The following is a 12,734-nucleotide window of genomic DNA, read 5'->3' on the forward strand; positions in this document are numbered from 1 at the left end:
TGCTCCTCCCAGCTCTAACTGCAACTGCCAAGGTAATCAGAGCTGGCAAGGCGAAATCATGAAGTCTGTGACATTTTTCTCTCAAGCTGTCCTATCTCTCCTTTCAGCATTGATCTTCCCCATTCTGAAGCTCCAGTCTCATTCCACCTTACCCCTTCAACATAATTTCAGAGTTGGAAGGGAATGGAAACAAGCATTTACTAAGCATCTACTATGCGCCAGGCACTGTGCAAAGCATGTTACAAATATCATCTCATTGGATCCTCACAACAACCCTGTGAGGCAGGTGCTATTGTTATCCCGAGAGGAAACTAAAGCAGTCAGAGGTTAAATGACACACCCAGGGTCATACAGCCAGAAAGTGTTTTTGTCCAACCAATATGTTCAGAAGAATCTCTTCTTCTACTGGGTCATCCGGTGTTCTCTTGAAGATGTTCAGATATGGGGAAATCTAACCTCAGGCAAGCATTTCACTTTTGGATAGCTTCATTAGACAACTGTTCTTTAAATCAAACTGAAACCTATTTGCAATTTTTATTCATTTCGCCTCCTTTTACCAGCTGGTAGCAAGGAGACCAAGTCTAATCATTTAATCATTCCCACTATGATGTCCCACTCAAAGTGTTTCTTCCCTAACCATCCCCAGTTCATCCAATCAATCTTCACATGATACAATCTCCAGGCATCTCCCCACCTAGGTCACTCTCCTCTGGATGCCTTCCTTCATTAAAGGTGGTCCCTGGAGCTTGAAAAGCATGTACCGAATATGGTCTGACACCAGAACAAAGTCTGGATCTCAACTCTGAGTTGAAATCTCTAAGATCAACTCTGGTTGATCTCTTCAAGTACTTCCTAAAGGCCATATCATGAAAAAGCTAAAGTACTACTGAAAAAAAAATCCCCTGCTTCTCAACTTTCCTAAGTTCTAGCCACAGGATTCTCTTGTGGCTGGGAATGGTCCCTGATCTGGGAGATTCTTTACCAATTCTTTACCAAGTGGGGCTTATTCTGGAGCCTAAACCCAGAAGTTCCATGGGGTTCTCAGAACTGACCCCAGAGCTTGAAGTAGCAGACCTCAGGTGCTTTATGGTGCACAGTTGGTTGGCTCAGGATCACATAGCAGGAAAGCAGAGATTTGAAATCATCTCTCTTACTTATTCCTTCCTACATCAAAGGATGTTTAATTTTGTTAACACTGGTTCCAGAAGAGGAGAGGTGGGGGAAGGCAGAGCATGTGGCCCACTTGAGACATATGCTGCAGTTGTATTTTTGGAGAAAGTCAAACAAGAAAAAACATTCCACATTTTATTTATGCAGTGATTATAAGCAGTATTACCTCCTTTGAGAAATCCAAAGTAATATTATAGCCTAGAGACACATGAAGGAGTTCTAACAATTCAGTTTTATATTCAGGATAGGTTGTCTAGCCATGGGATTTATAAATGGAAGTGACTTTAAGAAGCATCTTATCCAACCTTTTCTTTTTTACAGACAAGGGGAATTTATTTTTCCTAAGTTCATATAACTAGTAAGCATCAGATAGGGATCTGAACCCCGGTCCTTTGCCTCCATATTCTAAAATGGAATCATATCCTTTTATTTTACATATGAGGAAAGTGAAGCCCATAGAAGAAAAGTATCTTGGCCCCCATTGTGGAGCCAGTTTGCCTCAAAAAAGAGTTATTAAAATGTTGGGGAAGAGAGTAAGGAAACAACCCTGCTGCAGCCTTTTGTCGTTGACCCAGGAGAATTCTGGCTCCCCTACAGGTCAGCCTGGCCATTTTTGGGCCAGGAATTTATACTTCAAAGACAGAATTACAACGAAAACATGGGCAATAAAGCCCTAAAGGGTTATTCTGCTGGGTAACATTTTTTTATTAGTGATTTGGATAAAGGCCTCATAAGCTTTTCATATGACACAGAAAAGCAAGAGGTATTGCTAACATATTAGATGACAGCCAAGATCTAAAAAGATCTCAACAAGATTATCCACTGGATGCAGAAAGAGACATATGTGTTTGGGTATGGCTGATTGGGGAATTTGTTTTGCCAAACTCTGTGGCTAGGAAAGAACACTGGGACACATCTAATAAGATAGAATTTAAATGAAATAAATAGGTTACACTTCTATTTTTTTAAAAAATCAACTTCATATTACAAGATGGGGGAGATAGGGATGGATAGTATTTCACTTGAAAAAGATCTGGTACATTTGGTGGATTGTAAGATTAATGTGTATCAACATATGAGTTATGGCAGCCCCCTAAAAAGCTAATTCAATATTAGGCTACATTAAGAAAAGAATAAAAAAAAGAAATAGAAAATAAAACAGGGGGCAGGCAGCTAGGTGGCACAGTGGATAGAGCACCGGCCCTGGATTCAAGAGGACCTGAGTTCAAATCCAGCCTGACACATAACACTTACTAGCTGTGTGACCCTGGGCAAGTCACTTAACCCCACTGCCTAGCCAAGAAAGGGGAAAAAAAAAAAGAAAAGAATAGTGTAGGATAGGGAAGGCTGCTTAACAATGCCCTGCCAAGACCATATTTGAAGTGCTTTTAGATTTCAGAAACATATTTTAGAAACAACATTGATAAGTTGAAGCTAGGTGGCACAGTGGAAAGAACACTAGGCCTGAAGTCAGGAACTTCTGAATTTGAATCCTGCCTTAGCCACTTGCTAGCTGTGTGACCCTGGACAAGTCACTTAAATTCAGTTTCCTCATTTGTAAAATGGGGATAATAATAGTATTACTTCAGAAGTTTGTTTTGAGGATCAAATGAGATAATTTATGTAATGGATGTGTTCTGGAAACCTTACAATGCTATAGAAATTCTAGCTATTATTATTATAAGTTGGAAAGTATCATCCAAAGGCTGATAACCAGGATAGTGGAGGGTCTGGCAATCATGCCATATGAAGACTGGTTGGAGGAAAAGGGGACGTTTAGCCTGGAGAAGAGAAGACTTAGGAAGGACATAATGAGCATCTTCGAGTCCATATGAAGAGCTGCCATGTGAAAGAGAAGCGGGGCCGGGGGGGGGGGGGGGGGGGGGCGGGGGGAAGGGGGGGGGGGGGGGGGGGGGGGGGGTGGGGTGTGTGGAAGCTGCAGACAGGAAGATTAAGGCCCAATGTAAGGAAGAAGCTAAGCAGTTAGAGCTGCCCAGCAATGGAAGGTGCTGCTTCCAGAGGCACTGGCTTTGCCTTAATAAAGGTCTTCAGGGAAAGGCCTTCTGGGCACGCGGCAGAACAGACTCCTTCAGGTACAGGTTAGACCAGATGGCCTCCAAGAGCCCTTCTAACTGACATTCTGTGATTCTATTACACCTAGGTAAAACGAAGGAGTAAGTTTCAAGCAAGATCAGAGCACTATCAATAAACTAAATATATTAAATAACCTGTGAGGTAAAATTCAAACAACAACTACATTACTGGCAGGTTCATGCCAGAGAAATATGGGTGGGTGTGAAAGCATCGGAAATAATCAGAGCCACTCAATTTAAAATAATTTAGTTTCATTCATTTTAAGTAAACATAATGGTGCATTACATCTAAGATCATCTTGTACATCTGGGCCTCAGAGTTAAAAATGAAAACAATATTTTTCCTTGGGTTATACACAGCTCCTGGCTTTTTCTGAAGGTAATTGGTATGTTGTGGAATGAATTTTACCAACAGAAGAAAGACAGGCTAGATTATAAGACAGAGATAAATAGGAACATAATTTTTTTCCCCTTTATACAGGTTAGTTTACATGTAAACACTTTTTCTTTAAATAATATTTTTTGCCCAATTGCATGTAAAAACAATTATTAACATTCATTTTTTAATTAAAATTTTGAGTCCCCAAATCTATCCCATCCTCCTCTCCCTGAGATGGCAAGCAATCTGATATAGGTTATACAGGAACATAATTTCTATTTCATATTTGAGATAAATGGAAAAGCAAAAGAAAAATTATAGTTATATGGTAGTCTGAAAAATACCCCAATTTAATATTGGTCATACCATGGTACTATGTATATAGTTCAGGAACTAATTAATCAATAAGAACAAGCCTTTATTAAGTGCCTGCTACATGCCAGACATTGTGATAGGTGTTGGAGAGGCAAAACATGAAACAATCCCTACTCTTAAGAAATTGAAACTCTGTTGAGGAACACAACATGATCATTTACAAGTATGTACAGAATAAATTCATAGCAGGTAGAGAAGGAAGACCCTACAGGTAGGGGAAGAATCAGAAAAGGTTTTATCAAGAAGGTAGTGCCTTTGTCTCATTTTATTTTCATAACAACTCTGTAAGCTAGGTGCTATTATAATTCTCATTTTACAAACCAGGAAACTGAGGCTGAGATGTCACGTGGTCACAAGTGCCTGAGGTAGGATTTGAAATCAAGTCTTCTTGACTCAAAAACCAGTAGTCTACCCATTACTTCTAATCAGGGGATTTTTGTGAGGCAGAGAAGAGAAGGGAGAACATTCTAGTTGTTGGATGACCAGTACAAAGGTATGGAGATAGGAATAGCAATGCAAAATGAAACTGGGCAGAAAGGTTAGGGCTGGGATGAAAATGGCACTAAAAGCCAAAAAGATTAATTTGTATTTTATCCAGGGGGCAACCAGGAGCCATTGGAATTTATTGCACAGAGGAGTGACATCGTCAGCTCTTCATTTAAGGAAAATCACTTTAGCAGTTGTATAGAGGATGGATTGTAGTAGGGTGAGACTTGAAGCAGGGAGACCAATTAGGAAGGCATTGCAATAGTTTAGATGAGAGATAATGAAGGCATCAATTAAGGTGGTAGCTGTGAGTAAATGGTAAATGAAGATGTGTAGAAGTAGAAATGTCAAGATCTGACAAATGATTGGCTATGTGGGGGTGAGGGAAACAGATGAGTCAAGGACAGCACTCATATTTACAACCTGAGAGTCTGGAAGAATGGTGGTGCCATGGAGAGAACTAAAAAAGATGGGCGGTTTAGGAAAGAAAGTGAGTTCTACTTTGGACATGGTGAGTTGGAGATGTCTCCAATATATCCAACTGGAAAAGTTCAATAGATAGTAGATAAGAGTTTGGACTAAATGACCACGGTGTTTAATAGATGCTTAGTGGCATTTAATGCAATTGAATGGCTTCTGAACTCCTTTCACACATTAGAGTGATACGCTCTCATTGCCCTATAAACATGGACTCCTTAAGTTTGAAGAAGATACAGAAATCCCCTCTACAACATTCAAGTCAACTCCACAAGCATTTATTAGGTACTATTATGGGTCAGACATTGTGGTAGGGGTGCTGAGGATAATAAAGACAAAAATGGAAGGAAAAATATTCCTTTTAGGAGAACCAATGTAGGATTAGACAGTAACAGATTTAGAGGGGAAGTAATATTGAAGACCATCCAATCAAACCTTCTTCACTTTACAGATGAGGCATTAAGGTCACACAGATGGTAACAGAGCTGGGATTAGAAAACAGATTCTGTGACTCCAAATTCAGGGCTCTATCCATTGTAATGCACACACAGAAAAGTAAATAGAAAGTATAAATAATAATAAGAGCTAGCACTTATAAAGTGTTTTAAGGTTTGCAAAGCACTTGACAAATATTGTCTCATTTGACCATTACAATGACCCTCAGAGGAAGGTGCTCTTGTTAGTTCCATTTTACAGATGAGGAAACTGAGGCAGACAGGTTAAGGGACTTGCCCAGGGTCACAGAGCTAATAAGTGTCTGAGGCTGGATTTGTACTCGGGTCTTCCTGACTCCAGATCCATAACCTAGCCAGCTCTGAAACAGTAACTGTCAAAGTAAATACAAAATAAGTTTGGGGGGTGGGGTGGGAGTTAGGAGGGGATACTTTACCCAGCTGCTGCTGCAAAATCAAGAAAGAATTCATTTAGGAAATGGCATTTGAGTTGGGTCTAGAAGGGAGGCAAATATTGCAAGAGATGGGTGTGAGGAGGCAGAGTATTCCAGGTATAGGAGGCTGCCATGCAAAGTCATGAATGAAGGTAAAAGATGGAATGCCAATCGTGAGGCCAGTTCAGCTGGAGCACAGCGTGCATGGGAGGGAATGATGTGAAATCAGTCTAAAAAGGTTAAGATGGAGCTAGATTGTGCCAAAAGGAGTATTTGGTATTTTAACTTAGCCAATGAACCTTCTGAGCGAGGGAGTGACCCATGCTTCTGGAATAGCAATATGGAGTCCAGACAGCAAGACTGAAAGTAGGAAGCCTAACTGGAGGCTATTGCCATAGTCAGGCAAGAAACACTAGGGTGATGGAACATCCCTGGTTAATGGTCATACACTCCCTGGCTCAGATACCTCAATATTTTATTCACTAGGGAGCTCATTCCATTTCAAAACCACTATGGAAGTTCTTCATATCAAACTGGTATCTGCTTTCCTGCAACTCCCACATTTTGGTTCTACTTTAATCGACATTTCACAGTCTCTGAATGAATCATGATCAACTCTCAGAACTTCTAATTACCAGTTTTCATGGATGTCTTTTACAATTTTAAAGGTTTAAACTAGAAGGATACCAAAGTGTAAGTGATATTAAATCACATTTTCTCTACTTTAATTAAACATCTCTATCACAGAGTTAATCATTGCCTTATACTTTACTATACTTCAAGGTCCCATGATTTCATCAATGTGTAGTCTCCCTCTTCCACTAATGTAGACAGTAACCCCTCTATGATTTAGTAATTGGTCTTTTTGAGTTTCTAGAGCCAAAAGAAAAATCACAACCCAATGACCAACCATTTGGAAATGGTGCTCTCCTAATTTAGCTATGCTGATGCTCAGATAAAAGCCATAGAGTGCATTGACAGACCGATTTTCAAAGCCTACCCAATTTGGAAGGACCCATTAGAACTGGGACTTTGCTGGTGTAGCTTCTGGAAACCCAGGGTCACCTTGATGGCATCAAGAGTACTTTTAGTGAAAGAGCTGAACAAGCATTCACAAAAAGTCTACTATGTCCAAAGTACTGTGCTAACTACTGGAGATTAAAAAACAAAAAACACCACCACCACCACCACTACTAAAACCATCTCTGCCTTCAAGGAGTTTCACATTCTAATGGGGGATACAACATGCAAATAATTAGGTCCATACAAGATAAATAAGCAATAAACTGGAGGTAATCTCAGTGGGAGGGCACTAGTAGTAGGAGTTGAGAAAGGTCTCCTATACAATGTCGCATTTAAACAGAGACTTGAAGGATGCCAGGGAAGCCAGAAGGTAGAGATGAGGAGGAAGGGCTTTATAGGCATAGGAGACAGCCAAGGAAAAAGTCACCTGCAAGGAGTAGCAAAAAGGCCAGTATCTTACTACTCTGAGTGCACTATTACAACATAGGGTTGTAGATATGAGGGAAAGCTTTGGATTTAAGACTTTCCTCTGAAAATACTGTATGACCAAGGTAAAGTCCCTTAAGCTTCTCAGCGGCCAGGGCAACTCTGCAAAACTGCAAATTACAGAAAACCTGTCAATCTGCTTCAGCAGAGAGGGTATCCACAAAAGAAGTGCCTAAGATCAATGAAATCACAGATCTGGATCAAAAACTCTAGCCTAAGAAAGAGGGAAACAAGCCTTATTTTCCAAAGAAGAGTGAAATACTATAAGAGATAGTAAAATTCAGGACTGATCCAGATGGCCATCTTATAATTGTAACAACCCAATTTACATTTCTATAGTACTTTACGGTTTTTAGAAAAAAACCTATGGCATACTGCATGTTATAAAGTGCCCCCTCATACTAAGTGGCAGCCAGGTGTGATAACTCATGCCCAAATCCCTGCTCCCCAGGGAGGCTTAGCCTAATGGATTCTTGAATTCAGGAGATCTAAGGCTAAAACCAATCTGGAGGGTATCTGTAATAAGTCCAGCATCAATATGGTGAAAGTTTCAGGTGCAGAGAGTCATCGGGCTGCCCGAGAGGTGAACTGGTCCAAGTATGAAATGGAGCAGCTCAAAGTTTCATGCAGATAAGCTTTGGGACTGGGCTCATGAATGGCTGCTTTGCTTCCAGCCTGGGTGAAATATGGAAATCCAGTCTTAAAACAAAACAAAAAACACTAATTGGCAGCAAAGTTTGACAGAACATGATGTGAAATCTGACAGATCAAAGGTTTTATCTTTTCAGCCACAGTTTAACATCATGTAAGAAGATGAAACTTCTCATGTATAATACAACATGGAATACCTGGGATGTTGCCAATTTACAGCTCTGAGATCCCATGTTCTTCCAGCCTCTCTTAGCTATGAAAGAGAAAAGGGGAGGGGGAGAAGAGAAGGATACAGAGACGGGGGAAGCAAAAGAAGGGAGTCAAGATCTATTTGATATGAAGCTAACCTCATAAAGTTGTACTTTCTTCATCTATCTCTGGAAATCTGTCATGAGGGGTAGGAAAAAACCCAGAAAAATTAAAAGGGGGGGAAAAACCCAATCTAACCACAATACTGCCATAGTTAGAGATTGCAAACAGGAAATGTTCTACAGCTGGAGAAATCTTTGCTTTACTTCAACAGCTCTGAAGCAATAACTGCTCTTTAACCGTTAAAAAAGGACCCCAGCTCTTATGCAAACTACAGGAGACTTCCAAAAGCTCAGCTTGGAGGAGAAACCAGGGAAAGGCATTAAAAGCCTGGCAGTGCTTTAAAGGATTTGGGCACCTCCCACTATTTAAAAAGAGGTATATTTTTTCTCTCTCTCTCTCTCTGCCCCCCACCTTCCATTTCACTAAGCGATTGTTAAGAGGGATAGGCATTAAGATGGTTTTCCTTGATATACTTCCTTTGAAACGTATCGATTCCAAGCCACCATTTATTCCCTTCCTGTCCCCATTTTGTGGTTTTGGAAATTGAAGTAATGGAATTCTCAGTTCACTTGCCTGCTGCTTCAGTGGGGTCACAGAGTAACGGCATACTTCAGGCAGCCAAGTGAGCTAAGAAACATTTAGTAGTAACATTTTCATGACTTCTCTTTTAACATATTATTTTCAAGAACAAAATGACATTAAAATAGAAGAGGCCAAGAATGGTGTCTTTTGTCTGTAATCCCTGCTACTTGGGAGGTTAAGGCCGGCGGATCTCTTGAGCTCAGGAGTTCTATGCTGCAGTGAATGGGCTAAGCCAACTGGGTACCTGCACTAAGGTTAGTATTAATCTAGTGAGCCCCCAGGATTGGTGGGGGAGGAGAGAAGAGGAACAACTAAGTTGCCTAAGGAAGGTGAAACGGCCCACATTAGAAACAGAGCAGTTAAAACCTCCCATGCCAATCAGAATGGGATTAGGCCAGTAGTCTCTGTACTTCATGACTGAGAGAGAAAGGGAAAGCAGTAGGTATACTTAAGATAGCATACACCAGTGGAAAAAACACCTGATACACAAGGCACCTTTGAGCTGGTTTTAGTAGTTTAACTGACAGGGCAAATCATGTAATAATGGCAGCTCATATTTATATAATGCTTTCTAACAGTTAACAAAAGCATTATTTCATTTGAGCCTTACAACACTATGATATAGACCGGGAAGGTCTTATTATATACTCTTTACATATCAAAGTACTAAGGGTGAAAGGGGAGAAGTGACTGCCCAAGGTCACACAGCTGGCATGTGACAGACAAATTCAAACCAAAGTCTCATACCAGTATGATCTCTTTGCATTAAGCCATGGTGCCTCTATTATTTAAGCTAGTACAGTTAGTCAACTACCTTTATTAAGCACCTACTATGCACCAAGCACTGTGCTAAGCATGGATGATATAAAGAAGGGCAAAAAACAAAAAACCACCCACACCCCCCCACACCCCCATCAGTACCTGCTCTCAAGGAATGCATGTCTAATGTACAAAACTGGGTGTAGTCTCAGAGCGCAGGCACCATAGTGGAAAGAGCACTAGACCTGGGGCAGAGGACTAGGTTTGAATAGAGACTGCTATTTAATACGTGGGTATCATCTGGAAAATCCCTTAATCTTTCTGAGCCTCAATTTTTCACGGACTAGATGACCTTCTAAAGTGCATTCCAGCTCTAAAAATGGGTGATCTCATAATCTTAATCAAGTACCTGGTTTTCTATCAAACATCCCAGAGTGCTGATTCTCCCTGCCAGGATAATATGACAGCAATGATTACTCTTAGCTAAAAAAGAAGAGCTCATAGAAAATCAAAGTGTTCTTATGCTTCAGAGTAGGTTAGTGTATCAAGTCACAAGACTTAGAGTTAGAAGGAGCCTTAAAGGTTATATAGTCTAGTCTCCTTGTTGTACAGATGGGGAAACTGAGGCCCAGAGAGGTTAAAAGCACTGGCTCTTTCCACCTCACTACACAATTCTGAATTAATCATATAATCCTAGGTAAAAGGGTCAGTTAGTTTTGAATAGTATGGAAATGACCATTTATAGCAAAGTGTAACCCTAAGATAAGGGTTTGATTCTAGCCTCACAATTACACTAATTGTGTAATTTGGGGCAATTCACTTAAGCCTCTGACCCTCTACTTCCTCATCTATAAAATAAGGAAAACAGTAATTGCTTTACATACCTTGTGGGGTGACGATGAAGAAAGCACTCTGAAACATGAGCTGCTCTTGCCATTACCACAGGCCTCACTCTTTGAGACCAGAACTGTAGAACTGGAAGGCCCCTTAGAAATCATTTAACCTGACTCTCATTGTATCAATGAGGAAAATGTAGCTCAGAGAGACAAACCAAACTCGTCCAGGCTCTCGTCGCCAGTCAACAACAAAGCTGACAATGGAACCCAGGGCTCCCAATTTCAAAGTTTTGTGTTTATTTCATTCCTCATCATGATATCTTCCTGCTGCTATATTCATTTCATTTCTAACAGACTGAGTTACACACACACACACACACACTCTCTCTCTCTGTCTCTCTCACTGTATTTTCATAACACCCAATGTTACAAATATTCACAAGGGTACATAGTATTACAATGCATTATATCACAGTGTGACAACTCATTTCTATTCTTGTCAGAAAGAGCTGATTCAGAAATAAGACAGGTTTAGCAAGATTAACTGATACTGGTAGGAAAAGAGATGAGATGAAAGGAAAATATAGACTAAAACAGCAAGGAAAATTTCCAGACAGTGAGACCTCATGGTGGAAGGCACACAGCCCCCTCAGCCAGAGCTGAAAGCCTCACCATTTGGGAAATTTAATACTGAGCTAAAACACCCAGGAGGATTGGAAGCAGGCAGCAGTTTCCTAAGATTCTATGATAAAGGAGCAGCTGATCCCTCCCTAAAGAAGAATGAACTCGCAGTGGTGTACTCTCAATTGCTTAAATGTTGTTTTGGAATTGTCCCATCATGTAATGTGAAGCAACTGAAATGAGTTAGCTGCTGACTTAAATTTAGTCAGAAATATAAGCTTAGGAAAAAAAGAAAATAATTAACAGCTTTAGCTTCAGCCTTAGCTTCATCCATTACTATTATTACTTCTTAGAGACAGCTAGGTGGTGTGGTGGATAGAATGCGGGGTCTAGAGTCAAGAAGACCTTAATTCCAAGTGGGCCTCAATTTACTAGCTGTGTGACCCTGGGCAAATCACTTAACCTCTGTCTGCCTCAGTTTCCTCAACTGTTTAACAACAACAATAATAGCTAGCATTTATAAAGTGCCCTATGAGCCAGGCACTGGCATTTTTCAAATACTATTTCATTTGGTGCTCACAACAACCCCAGGAGTTAAGTGCTACTATTATCTTCCTTTTACAGATGAGAAAATTGAGGCAGACAGGTTAAGTGATTTGCCTAGCACCACACAGCTAATAAGTATCTGAGGCTAGAACTGAACTCAGGTCTTCCTGACTCCAGGCTCACCTTTCTATCCAAATGGGAATAATAACAGTACCTACCTTTCATGATATTATTAAGATAATCAATGACTTTTCAAGGCAATCTAGTTCAACCCCCTCATTTTTAAGATGTGGAAAATGAGACCCAGAGAGTTTGTGACTTAAGAGTCATAGGGACATAGACCTAGAGCTGGAAATGATCTTAAAAGTCTTCTAGTTCAACTCCCTTTTAGAGATGAGAAAACTAACATCCAGGAACATAAAGACTTACTCAAAGTCATACAGATATTAAGCAACAGAGGAGGTATCTGAACCCAGATCCTAATTCCAATCCTGGCCCCATCACGACAACCTTTGGTAGCTCTTACAGTTACAAAGAGATTTCCCCTCCCATAAACATCCTGTGAGGTAGGCAAGACCAGTATACTTCCCTCCATTATACTGATAAGGACACTGAAGCTCAGGGAAGTTATGAAAAAGAGGAAAGGAAACAAAAAAAAAAGGAAAAGTAATAGGAGAACAGAAAGAGAAGAAAGAGGAAAGAGAAAATGGTATGGGTATTTTTAAAAAATTAGTGGAGAATACATCCAATGCCCCTCCAGAAAGCCAGTGCCTACAATGCACTGATTACTACATTTCCTCTTTATTGTGCAGGAATACTCATACTTTCTGCATTACTAATCACTAACGTTCATACAGATCCTATCACGTGTTAGGCACCTCGCTTAGTGCTTTTACAAATGCTATCCTATTTGATCCACACTTAACAACCCTAGGAGGTAAGGGGATTCTAGATCCTCTTTCTTTTGTACTATGATGCCTCCCTTAGGGTAAAAGGTTGGGGATTCCAGGAAAAGAGAATGAGGTGAATGAAGGAAAGTGAAGAAAATGTCT

The 12,734-nt window shown here is 40.3% G+C and overlaps 1 protein-coding gene across 3 annotated transcripts in view; it reads right to left on the bottom strand.

The window, feature by feature from the left end:
* Window positions 1-12,734, bottom strand: part of LOC114030650 (arf-GAP with SH3 domain, ANK repeat and PH domain-containing protein 1) — a 482,413-nt gene that overhangs the window by 162,861 nt on the left and 306,818 nt on the right. The gene's annotated exons all lie outside the window — the stretch shown is intronic.

This window comes from Vombatus ursinus, unplaced genomic scaffold (assembly GCF_900497805.2).
Source record: "Vombatus ursinus unplaced genomic scaffold, bare-nosed wombat genome assembly UNPS02014973.1, whole genome shotgun sequence".
Lineage (NCBI taxonomy): Eukaryota > Metazoa > Chordata > Mammalia > Diprotodontia > Vombatidae > Vombatus > Vombatus ursinus.